This window comes from Tupaia chinensis, unplaced genomic scaffold (genome assembly GCF_000334495.1).
Source record: "Tupaia chinensis unplaced genomic scaffold, TupChi_1.0 Scaffold143927_1, whole genome shotgun sequence".
Classification (NCBI taxonomy): domain Eukaryota; kingdom Metazoa; phylum Chordata; class Mammalia; order Scandentia; family Tupaiidae; genus Tupaia; species Tupaia belangeri.
In genome coordinates this window covers 143042-154530 of record NW_006203778.1, presented here as the reverse complement: position 1 = coordinate 154530, position 11489 = coordinate 143042, and the positions used below count along the sequence as shown (strand labels likewise).

At 37.5% G+C, this 11489-nt stretch overlaps 1 long non-coding RNA gene across 1 annotated transcript in view; it reads right to left on the bottom strand.

The window, feature by feature from the left end:
* Window positions 1-9031, bottom strand: part of LOC114005522 (uncharacterized) — a 66999-nt gene extending 57968 nt beyond the window's left edge. The window contains exons 1-2 of the long non-coding RNA XR_003547368.1: window positions 8942-9031; window positions 3506-3697 (exon numbers count right to left, since the gene is read on the bottom strand). This is a non-coding gene — a long non-coding RNA (uncharacterized LOC114005522). The remainder of the gene's footprint in view (window positions 1-3505; window positions 3698-8941) is intronic.
* Window positions 9032-11489: the final 2458 nt, after the last annotated feature.

The window sequence follows — 11489 nt, the reverse complement described above, 5'->3', positions numbered from 1 at the left end:
CTTTGGAAGGCCCTTCAAGACACATTTAATATAAATAACCTTTTTACATACAATAGTACTAGGCTGAAACTGGCCGAGGACACTCTTGTCCCATGGTAACTAATGTTCTAACAAAATACATAACAGTGGTGCCATAGGCTACACAAGTGTATCCACAACACCATAAACCCATTTTAAAGTTTTTCATTAACTTATTAGTCACTTCACCACCAGTTGAAAAGGCTGTATCCCCGCCCTCATCAAGTGAACACTAACTCCACCCCTTCAGGATAGGTAAACATATTAGGATTCCTTACGTTTTAAATCCCTATAGAATTATATAAGTATCATTCTTTATGAAAATCCATAAGAACTAATATCTATGCTTGAGATTTTCTTTTAGTAACCATAAGACAGCTGCTGCTAAACATCGGTTGATAGTTAACTCTGCTTGCTGGAATTGTTTCCTGAAACTGCACTGCTTGAAGTTACCAGGAACCTGCTTTCATCAATCAAACAATTGTTGAACTGTATCGATGATTAATAGACTTGCCCTTAATCAAACCCTGAATGGTTTCTATTGTTAAAACTTTATGAATTGATAATTAGAACACGTAGCCCCTCTCCCATTTACTTGCCTGTATCACATTTTCAATAAAAAGGCACGATGATTCCTAACAGTTGTCACTCCTCAAAGAGCCATCTTAGAGGAGTGTCCGACTTAGGACGTGCATGAAAAAGCACGAGGCCTTGGTCTTCCTTTCCTTCCAGCGTCGCCTCCGTCAAGCCAACCCACCCCCGCCAAGGCTGGTCCCCGGCAAACATCCCCAAAATCTGTTGCTATGACCCTTGTTCTTTTGCTTTAACTGAACTGCTTCTACCTATTGGCAGTCAATGTCTCCTCCGGCAAAAAAAGAGAAGGGGGTGGGAATCAAATACAGACCTTGACACACAGGGAAAAATTGTCCAACTGCTCTTTTTATTATTAATTTGATATCCTTACTTGTTAGTGATTTGTTCAGATTTTCTATTTCTTTGCAATTCAGTCTTGGTAAGTTGTATGAGTCTAGAAATTTATTTCTTCTATATGCTGTAGTGATGGTTAATGCTTAAGAGCCAAGCCCTGTACTAACTTATTCTAGTTAATATAAATTTGGGCTTGCTCAACAGATTTGAGAAAGTGTTCATTGCCCAGATAAGAAAGTATCTTTTTGTATTTTAAAAATAATAATTCAAAAGAGATTTCTTTCTTTCTTCCTTTCATCTGGAAAGTAACTGCAATTGCTCTGTGTTGGCTTGCTATTGCATAACAGTCTTAAATGAAGAATCATACAACGAAAAATATATTGTACTTTTCATAATATCCAGAATGACTCATCAGTATAAAATAATCAACTTTTCCATTTCTAAGGTGTAGTCAAAACATACTTTCTCTGAATGTTCCTATTTCTTCTCCAAGTCATATCAAATTTTCCATAAGAATACATGCAGAAGCACTCTATTAATTTTCTAATTTTCATGGTTTTGTTAATCTTTCTTTTATTCTTTCTCTTTCATACTCTCCACTAACCAAAGAAAATACAGTTGAATCTACACTCTAAGGGCTGATGAAGTCTGCAATTAGAAAAGCTCAGTATTGGAAATTACTTAAGTAATATTTTGATCTAATAGTGCCTAAGAAAAGAAAGTTTTACATATTTATAAATGGACTGGGAAAGTAAGTGTCTGAAAGATAGAGTTGGAAAATCAGAGAAAAGTCACAAAAAATCCTATTTCATAGGCATTGCCTTGTGTGAACAAGTCAGTTTGCAAGAGAACTTGGAAATTCAGAGATATCTAGATGTCAGAATAGAGCATCAAAGAGCTGCTGATTGAGAACCATGTGCAAGTCTGCTGCCTCTGCACCTGGTGGTGAACCTGGGTTTGCTATTGATCCCAGCGTTCAAGAAGAAAGATGGATGTGGATGGCAGTGTGAGGACCAGCTAGAACCTCCAAGGCTCCCTCTGTCGGCCTTTCACTGCATCTAATCACAACATTTTTTATAAAGTTATGACAACAACTTTATTTCTGCCTTCTAAACATAGTGTGAATTTCTCTTTTTTAAAGAAAGAAAGGAAAAAGGAAACTCTTACTCTGAATGCTTTGTAGAAAAATGTTCAGCTCTTGAGAAATTATTAGACATATGAGTTGAAGATTTCTCTACAAAGAGGCTTTCCTAAGAAAGGCTGAATGAAAACCAAAATTTTCAAAATTGAAATTAAAATCCCGGTTACAGTGATAATAGTTCTCAAAGTAATTTAATTTTTTAACAAAGACAAGCAGATGCATCAAGACAAAATGTTTTGTTAGCGGTCAAGTTGACAACTTAAACAATGTGTTGTACATGGAAGTCTATAAATGTTTCCTTCTGACATAGTATATGTGACAGGGATAGTTGATGATGTTATCAAATGGGTATCCATGTGCTATCCCACATTTCTTAGTCCCTTGCAGTTAGATGAGGTCATACAACCGATTCTGCTAAGTGCAAATGAGGTATGTCAATTCCAGGTCACATCATGTAAAAACTGGGAAGTGAGGGTGATGGTTGATGTTGTATGTGTTAACTAATCTATAGTTATGTTTTGAAGAATTCCCATCTTTGTATGAGTGGACTTCAATATAAATTTATTTTGGTGCAAAAATCATTTGAAACTAGTGCACTTTTTTTACCCCCTGAAGTATGCATTTTTCATGAACTCCTTGAAGACTTATATAAGATACTTAGAGTTTTGTTTTCTTTATTTTCCTTTCTTTTCTTTTTTTTTTTTTTTTTGCCACAGGGTGTGTGCACTCACCAGAGAGAGAGAAAGAGAGACAGAAATAGAGGAATAGTAAGAAATCACACCCACCACACAGCAATTCCTTCTCCATTTTCCTCTCAGAATTTCAACCATGCACACGTATGTCTAGTACATTTTGCAAGCTGTCAGGTCTGGGACTTGAACCATAAAGCTAACAATGAGGGATATAGCAACTTAACTACCCTGCTACCTCCTGATCCAATGAGTTATAGTTTTTTTAAAGCAAAATTCACACCATGTTTAGGAGGAAGAAGTAAAGTTTTTGTCATCATTTTCTCAAAATCTTTGTAATTAGATGAAGTGAAAGACAAAAGGTACTCTATTGGTTCTAGTCGGTCCTCACACACTGCCTTCCACATTCATCTCTCCTTTGAGGCTGCTGGGATCAATGGCAAACCTAGTTTGCATTGCACTACCAAGTGCATAAGCAGCAGCCTTGACATGATTCTCAATCAGCAGCTCTTTGAAGCTCTATTCTGGTGACTAGATATCCCTGGCTTTCTAAGTTCCTTTGAAAACGCCGTTGCATTCACACAAGCAGGCAGGTAGGATTTTCTGCGTAGGATTTTCTGTGTTCTTTCTTTTATTTTCCAACTCTATCTTTCAGACACTCACTCTTCCAGGTCCTCTCATAAATAGGTATAGCCCCTTTCTTATAAGTGTTTCATTCCACAATACTCACATAATGATCCTTCTACACGGGTGGATTCATGCCTAGTTCAGAAATTCTTCCATTCCACTCTTATTTGTTCCAGTTATTGTGGAGGCTTCATGTTGACATGGTACAGCAATAAGAGCATAGCAGTCTTGCTTACTGAAGAATCATATGAAGACTACTTTCTCTTCAGTGATAATGACTCCAGCCAGCATTTTCCTGTACAACAAAATTGTTTATAAAAGTCATTACAATCTTGGAGTTTGTTTGTTATTGTAGCACTATCTAGCCCAACCTAACAAATAAAATTCAGTGGACTATTGGATTAGAACACAACTAACATTCAATTCAATCCAGTAGTTTAGACGGTTTTTCATATTAAGTAATGAATTTATTTGCTTATTTTGTAATTTCTTATTTACATTTCATTGTTGTACATCTTTATGTGAACAACAAGGCATGGATTTCAAACCATGCATGCAATGTGTGATAATAAAATCACAAATATTATATATAATTTTCAACAAAGAACTTTACACTCTTGTGTCTGTTCAATACTGTTGTCCTCTCTCCATCCTACCTACTCTTCTCTACCCATCCTCCTCTCATACAGTCTGTGGTATATTTACTTGTCCTTTCTACTTTAATATCTTTCAATTTCTGTCATTGAGTGCAGATGTTTGGTACATATTGAGTGATGATATACAGTACTTGTCTTTCATACTCTGGCTTATTTAGCATTAAATCTTCTTTATTTGTCTACTTTGTAGCATTTTTATTAATTTAAATTACCAATTTAAGTTGAGGAGAATGACAATTTCTAGACATTAAACAAAGTAGACATATTTCAAAGGTGCTGTGGTCTTTGTGAATTATGTACACACAAGAGAGTTTTTCCAGGAGGTTGTCCAGAGGACAAGCTTTTTGAGGATTAAAAGTATGACTCACTCCTCTTCACCTCCAAGGCACTCAGAACTGTGCACAGTGCACAATGAGACACATGGGAAAAAAAGGGTCAGTAGGCCCAGTCCTGAGGTATATTTAATGTAGTCATCTCAAAGCTGAGTGAGACAGGGGCCAGCAGGTGGCGTGGTGGGTTAGGGACTGGACTCCCACATGGCTGACCGCAATTTTAGTCCTGGGCCTGGTGGCTTGCTTTCTCACTTTTTCTCTCTCTCTGCCTTTCTCTGGTGAGCACACATGCTCTATAGCAAACTTAGAAAGTAATAGTAATATAAATAAATAAAATGAAATGAAATGAAATAAAATATTAAAAATATATATAAAGATGAGTGAGATGCCCAGCCGTGGTAACACATGATGATTGACACTGCTAAACTGGTGCTACTAAGCAGCTGAAGTCACAAGGGAGGCCTAGGTCTAGATACCACAGTGGTGTGTGCTTGTAGTCCAAGGTACTTAGGAGGCTGAGGCATGAGGATCATGATATAGGAAGATACCATTCATTTAAAAAAAATAGTTGAGTGAGAGGGGAGCAAAGTTAGACAATCATTCACAGAGCTTGGGGTATCTTAAGAATGAGAGTGGCATCTTTCTAAGAGCTATATGCTAGACAAAGGCTTATAACGGAGCAGTCACTGAGCTGAGCAGAGCATGAGGAGAGAGTTCTTAAATGAGTTTTACCTGTCTCCTGTACTATCGCGTCATGTTTCTTACATGAAGATGTTTGAAATCAGAAGTTTTGCTAGAATAACCAATAAAAGAAAAGTTGGTAATGATCATGGTATAATCAAAGGAGAATGCTGAACACCAGTACCCCATCCATCAGAAGAGGTTGGCAGTGATCTCCTTAGCTCCGTATAATGGAACGGGGGGTTATTCTAAAGAGTATTAATGTCAAAGTAACTCCAGGGAAACTGGCTCTTGTAATCCTGATGTGTGTATGAATCATACATGTAATATGTCATGTTGCATACTACATGTTGTATTTGTGTGAAAAAAGGCCTTAAAGAATTTTATTCAATTTGGTTTATAAAAAGATTGCACATACAAATTAGTGTAAATGTTTTTGAAGTTCATGTAACTTCAGTAGATGAGCTGGCTTCAAATGTAATGACAGAAAAAGTTTAATAAGTGAGTCTTCATCATTTCCAACATATATTTTGTCTAGTTTTTTATTAATCAAGTAACATCATGTTTATCATAACATGGTTGGTTTAATGAAACAGCTAGTATTTATGTGTTGTGTGTTGCATTTTACATAGTGGATATCTAACAGGGAAATGAATTCATGACTAGCTTTTTCTGACTTTACTTTTAGTACTAACAAAGGATCTTTGATCTCAAAGTAACTCTTAGATGTTTACAGAGGGTCCCTGAGACACAAAAGGGAGATGGTAAACTGATCAGGCTTATTGTATATATGTTGGATAAAAATGGATGACTTTGTCAAATTAAGAAATTTTTAAATTTTCTTAGCATTATATTTGAGTTATATGTATAAATATGTTATGTACTTGTATGTCTATACATGTACTGTGTTCCAAAATAACTTGAGAATCCCAGGAATTTATAGTAGGGTATTATGTCAAACTGGTATATATAGCCAAATTTCTTTGTCAGTTATAAACTTTTATCCAATCATTAACTATGACTATAATCCTAATATTATGTCCTTAAGGAAATTTACAAAGAAAATATATTCTTATGAGTACAAGTTTCTAAAAAAAATACTGATCATTTAACTGGGTAAAAATCTTAATTTTCTATGTAAACTGATTGGTTTTCTAAACTGTTAAGCCAAAATTAACCAAAGAAAAGTAAGAAAATGTTTGATAAAATTGCATGTTAAAAAGCCAATGCAATGAACCTGAGTTAAACACAGACTCATAGAAACGTTATTGCCTGATTTCCTCTGAGTCCTCCTTATAATTCTTGTTATTAAGTTAACATGCTTCAGTTATTTCTATTATTGGTCTTTACATTTTATAAAAAAATATTGAGAGGGTCTATTAGTAAGACTGTTCAGTTCTACATTGAAAAAGTTGTTCAAGAAATTTTGTTATTGTTTATACATGTTCATAAGTTGCTGATGTATGCCAAAAGTTAGGGTTGCTGAAAATCAAAAATTTCATCAATATAAATGTATAAAATTCTATTTTTACAAGCTTAAGAGCTCCCCTTAAAACATCAAATTCCCCAAGGTGAAAGAGGGAATTGTAAGCATGGGTGGTTATTAAAAATTGGGCCTATATATCTGGTACAAAATCTAGAAAACTCCTGTGTAACAGCTCAATAGGTTAGGAGTCTCAAGGAATGGGGTAGGACAAGTTAAGGCTAGAGCTCCAGGCTGCCTTTTCCCCCAACCCCTTGCCTTCTTGTGCTCCTTCTATTTCTTTTAGATAGGCCTCTTCCCCACTGCGCTCTCCCCTTAGTTAAATGATCAAGAGGTCTAGCTAGAAAAAAACAAGAATTTAGAAGACTGCACTCTCCAGCTAGGGCTTTGTATAGCCAATAAAGCAAATGCCTTATGAAACCTGTAAACTGGGCTTCCCCTTCCTGATGGTACTCAGTCGCTCCTTGCAGAATCTATTGGAGCTTAGGTTCAGTTCTCAGTGTAGGGACAATTCAGAACAGATATCAGAAAAGTTCTCAAATAACTCAGAAACGTGTTATAACAAAATTGGCAAGACACTTTAACCTTTGATTTAACTTTCACTTTAAGGACACCCAGTAGTCACTTGTGGTAATCCTGAAGGTTGGGAACTTCTCTGAGGGCAGGATCTGGAAACAGCCCAGATCAGAGCCTCTGACTTAGAAGAAACTCTGTTTCCAATGTGTGCAGCCCGGGCACTAAACAATGCCCATGACTGGCATCCTCATGGCCTCCAGTGGGGCCTTGTCCACAATGTGGAGTTGGTCACTAGAGATGAGACAGAATGCACTGAGCTCGGAAGGGAGCTTGGGACTTCTAAAGTCCATGCTGGCCTTTGAAACTAAGAATTGATGGGACCTGAGACTCCGATAGCTCCCCTTGGACATTTGACAATTTCAATTTCAACCCTTAAAGTAACTAAGATTAATTTCTGTCTCAATCAGAGATTAAGGTTGTTTCTAACTGTACACTTATAAAAAAGAGAGAGAGAGAGAGAGAGACAGAAAATAGTAGTAAACAGGTTGTCTGACCATGTGACAAGAGAGAAAATTATAAGACCTAGCCACAGGGGAGACATCTCTATCAGCAACTAAAAGTTCTTGAGGCCTCCTAGGACTCTATCCCATCCTCACCCTCCAACGCTCAGGAGGAGAAAAAAATTGGCCCACAACAATTGCTGCTACTAAATGTTAGGCCAATATTTCCCAAGGCCTTTCAGCAAGTCATCGTAGATCAGGTACACCAGATTACCCACCTGGGAAAAACAAAATTTGCTAAGCTGGTTAGGAGAATAATACTTTGTGCCTAGACTAGTCTGGATAGCCTTATCAATAGTGTTATCTCAAAATATGTTGCTTGCACACAGGTAAATCCTGAACCTTCAGGCAAGGCTCTTTTAGAAATCAAATCCTGGAGGAAAAGAAAAACTTTGGAAACATTGGGAATATCTATGATGTCTTCTAGTTCAGTTTCTAGATGAAATGAGGCTAGCTAATGTTAGACTAGCCTGGTTTACTTTTCTTTGAAGAAAAACACCTTAAATAAATACTCTCTTGCTTCTATAAATAACTTAAAACAATAATTAGACAAAAATTGGGTAAATGTAAATCAAGTAAATATTTTTAATTTAACTTATCTTAAATTAAGGTAATTTTTTTGAGAGGTTTTTTTTACAAGACGTGTGTGCTCACCAGAAAGACAGAGAGAGACAGAGAGACAGAAAGCAAGAAATCGCTCCCACAATCCCTTCTCCTCCTTTGTCCTCTCGGGATCTTGGGCATGCACGCACACGCGCCCGGTGTGAGTTTAAGCCACCAGGTCCAAGACTTGCACCACGGTTGACTACATGGGAGTCCAGTGACATAGCCATAACGCCAACCGTTGGTCCCAAATTAAGGTAATTTTTAAGGTTAAACTCATAAAGATAAAAACAAAGAATAAGATGAAGAATAAAAGGAGGATTATGGCTGTAAAATGTATTTCTACTAGAAAAGGATAAAAAGAAAAGTTTTTATGTAGAAAATTTTGTGTAATATAGTTTTTGTCTTAAGATAAAATGGCTATTTCAGAACAAAAAAGAAAGGACAAAACTAAAAGGAAACATGTTAAAGGTTTGAGTTGTGTTACAAGAGTCTAAAAGAGCTGCAAAAATTAATCAAGTTAATATTCTAAAGTTAACTGTATTAATATCTTTAAAGGTTATATACAGTAAAACAACTAAGAGCGAGGAACCCTTCCAACTAGTCTAGGTGGGGCTTCACATAGTTGTACTGGTTACTCCGACCACTGTCAAATTTAGCCTATAGGCCTGTCACGCCATGCCAAGAGGACTGCTTCCATGGACTCACCAGGGCCTTGGTCCATTAAAATAAGCCAGGAAAGTCTTTTCTGATAATACTTCAGAAACCGGAGAGCAACAGCCGTACTCTATTCGCTCCAGAGGCTGACTACTCTAAGTTAGGCATTGTCAGGAATATGGTTCAGCAACTTCACGACCTGATGATCAGAAAAAGGACAGGCTGCAACTGACTCATGGGAAGGTTAGAGTGGCCTCTGGTAGTAGGCTCCTTGGCCCTTGCCCTTGTTAAGTCATCTATTAACTGTGCTTCTAATTTTACTTTCAGCTCTAGTTCACTCAGTTTCCTGACCCTATTTGTCTCCTACAGTATGAAAGTCTTTAAATATTAAACACTAGTTACCTCTGGATCTAGAGCTCAAGTATACCAGGCCCTGCACTGCCAGGGTGACTCTCCATAACAGATACTTGAGGAGACTCAAAAAAGAGAAAATTACATGGTTTCTGTTTTGTGAGAAATTTTGTTATTTCCATAAGTACCTAACCAAATATTGTTCTGCCATTAAATTTCTTTTTTTTTTTTTCTCTAGGGCATGTGTGCACTCTAGAAAGACAGAGAGAGACAGACAGACAGAAAGTGAGAAATTGTGGAAGGCTGCATATTGGATCTTGCACATGAACAAATGTTTGTCCATTTTGTACCCTTCCCCTAACATGGCTGTCTGCCTCTGTATTCCTGCTTGCTCTTCCCATGAGAAAATAACTAGTGCTAAAACCGTATCCGGGATGAAATCCTGTACCTGCTACTGTCTTTGCTAACTAGCCCGAAACCCTTTTGTTTAGCAATGTAACTGCTTACATGGAAACCCCTCTCCTCTCAGAAATAATTAACCTGCTTGATTCAGCTTCTGTAACTGTTTGTATAGAAACCCCTGGTAACTGACCCCCTATAAAAAGACTACTCCAACTTCAGTTGGGGCTACAGTTCTGACTCTCGTTGCCCCCTCCCCCCAACTCGCCTCAGACTAGTCACTGGCCAGCTAATAAAGACTCCCTTTAAACTTAATCTGACTTTGGTGGTCGTTCATTCGGTGGCACACTACAACAAATACACCCCCACAGGGAAATGGCCACAACGCAATCCCTTCTCCTCCATTCTCCTGTTGGGATCTTGGGCACACATGCACACGCTCCTGGCATGAGTTTACGCCACCGGGTCCAGGACTTGAACCACAATCGATTATGTAGGAGTCCAGCAACATAGCCATTATACTAACTGCTGGTCCCTCAGTAAACTTCTTGCATTGTCTTGAGAAGTGCTGTATCATGGTTTCCCTGTAAGCAGCTAAACCTAGTGCTGGTGGCTGCATAACATGAATATCAGCCTAAGCTAGTCTGAGCACACACTCCTGAGCATGACCAACTGCCTAGCAAGTAGAGACCATAAAATCAGCCCAACTCAGTTCAAACTGGACTTTAAATTTGGTGAAACTTCTTACCTGCCAAAGGAGACTATCACCCTGCTCTCTAGCTGATACCAAAGAATGAATTATTTGATTCCCATAAGAGAGAACTAGGGAATGAAGTAGACCTCCATTTTGAACTCCTCTCTGTATTGGAAACTTGCTTTCTCCTTTTGCCTAAATTAAACAGAATGATTAACATGCCTACTGTCTTTGCTAAATGACCTGAAATTCTCTACCCTAAGATATTCCTTAGTGATGTAATCATTAGTCACCAGATCTCTTGCCCTGAGCCATAAAGGCCATTAAGATTCCTTCTGTCTAGGTAGAGATGGAACATACCCTTAGGAATGATTAACCTGGTTGGTTTGCTTCTGTAATTCACTTTTGTTTTTACATTGTAAAACCCTACCCCCTACCCTTTCAAGTCCACTGTTCTTTGTTCTTGTGATTGTCAGAGTGTGACTTTTGCCTATGTAAGCTCCCTTCTCCTTTCACTCTGGGTTGCAGGGTTTTGAGAGAAAGGAGGTGCCCACCCCCCCATGCCACTGGCTTAATCAATAAACTCCAATAAATTTGGCTATGTCTGGATATCCTCTTATTTCTCGCTGAGTAGACTATTACAAGACATGTGTGCATGCATGCCAAAAATCCCAAGAGGAGAATGGGGGAGAATGGAGGTTGACTTCTCACTGTCTGTCTCTCTGTCTCTCTCTGTCTCTCCAGCAAGCACCCTATAGCAAAAATCTCTCTCAAAAAACAAAGAACAACTTTTGTGCAATTTTGTTTTTTTCTAGGAATAACCAAATTTAAAATATTTATAATCTCACCAAATGATCCTCCAGAATGTTGTGACAAATTGCATATCTTCCAAAGCATGATAAAACTTAATGTACCTTTTTTAATTGTAAATTTTATATGTTAAAAATAAAATCTCCCAGGGGCCAGCAAGTGGCATGATAATTAAGGTGCTGGACATTCTCACATGGCTGATCATGATTTGTCCTGGATCTGATGGCTTGCTTTCTCATTTTCCCTGTCTATCTCTCTCTCTGGTCAAATTAATATAAAGGAATGAATAAATAAAATTAAATAAATAATTCATTAAAAATATAATAAAATCTCTCAGCATCATTA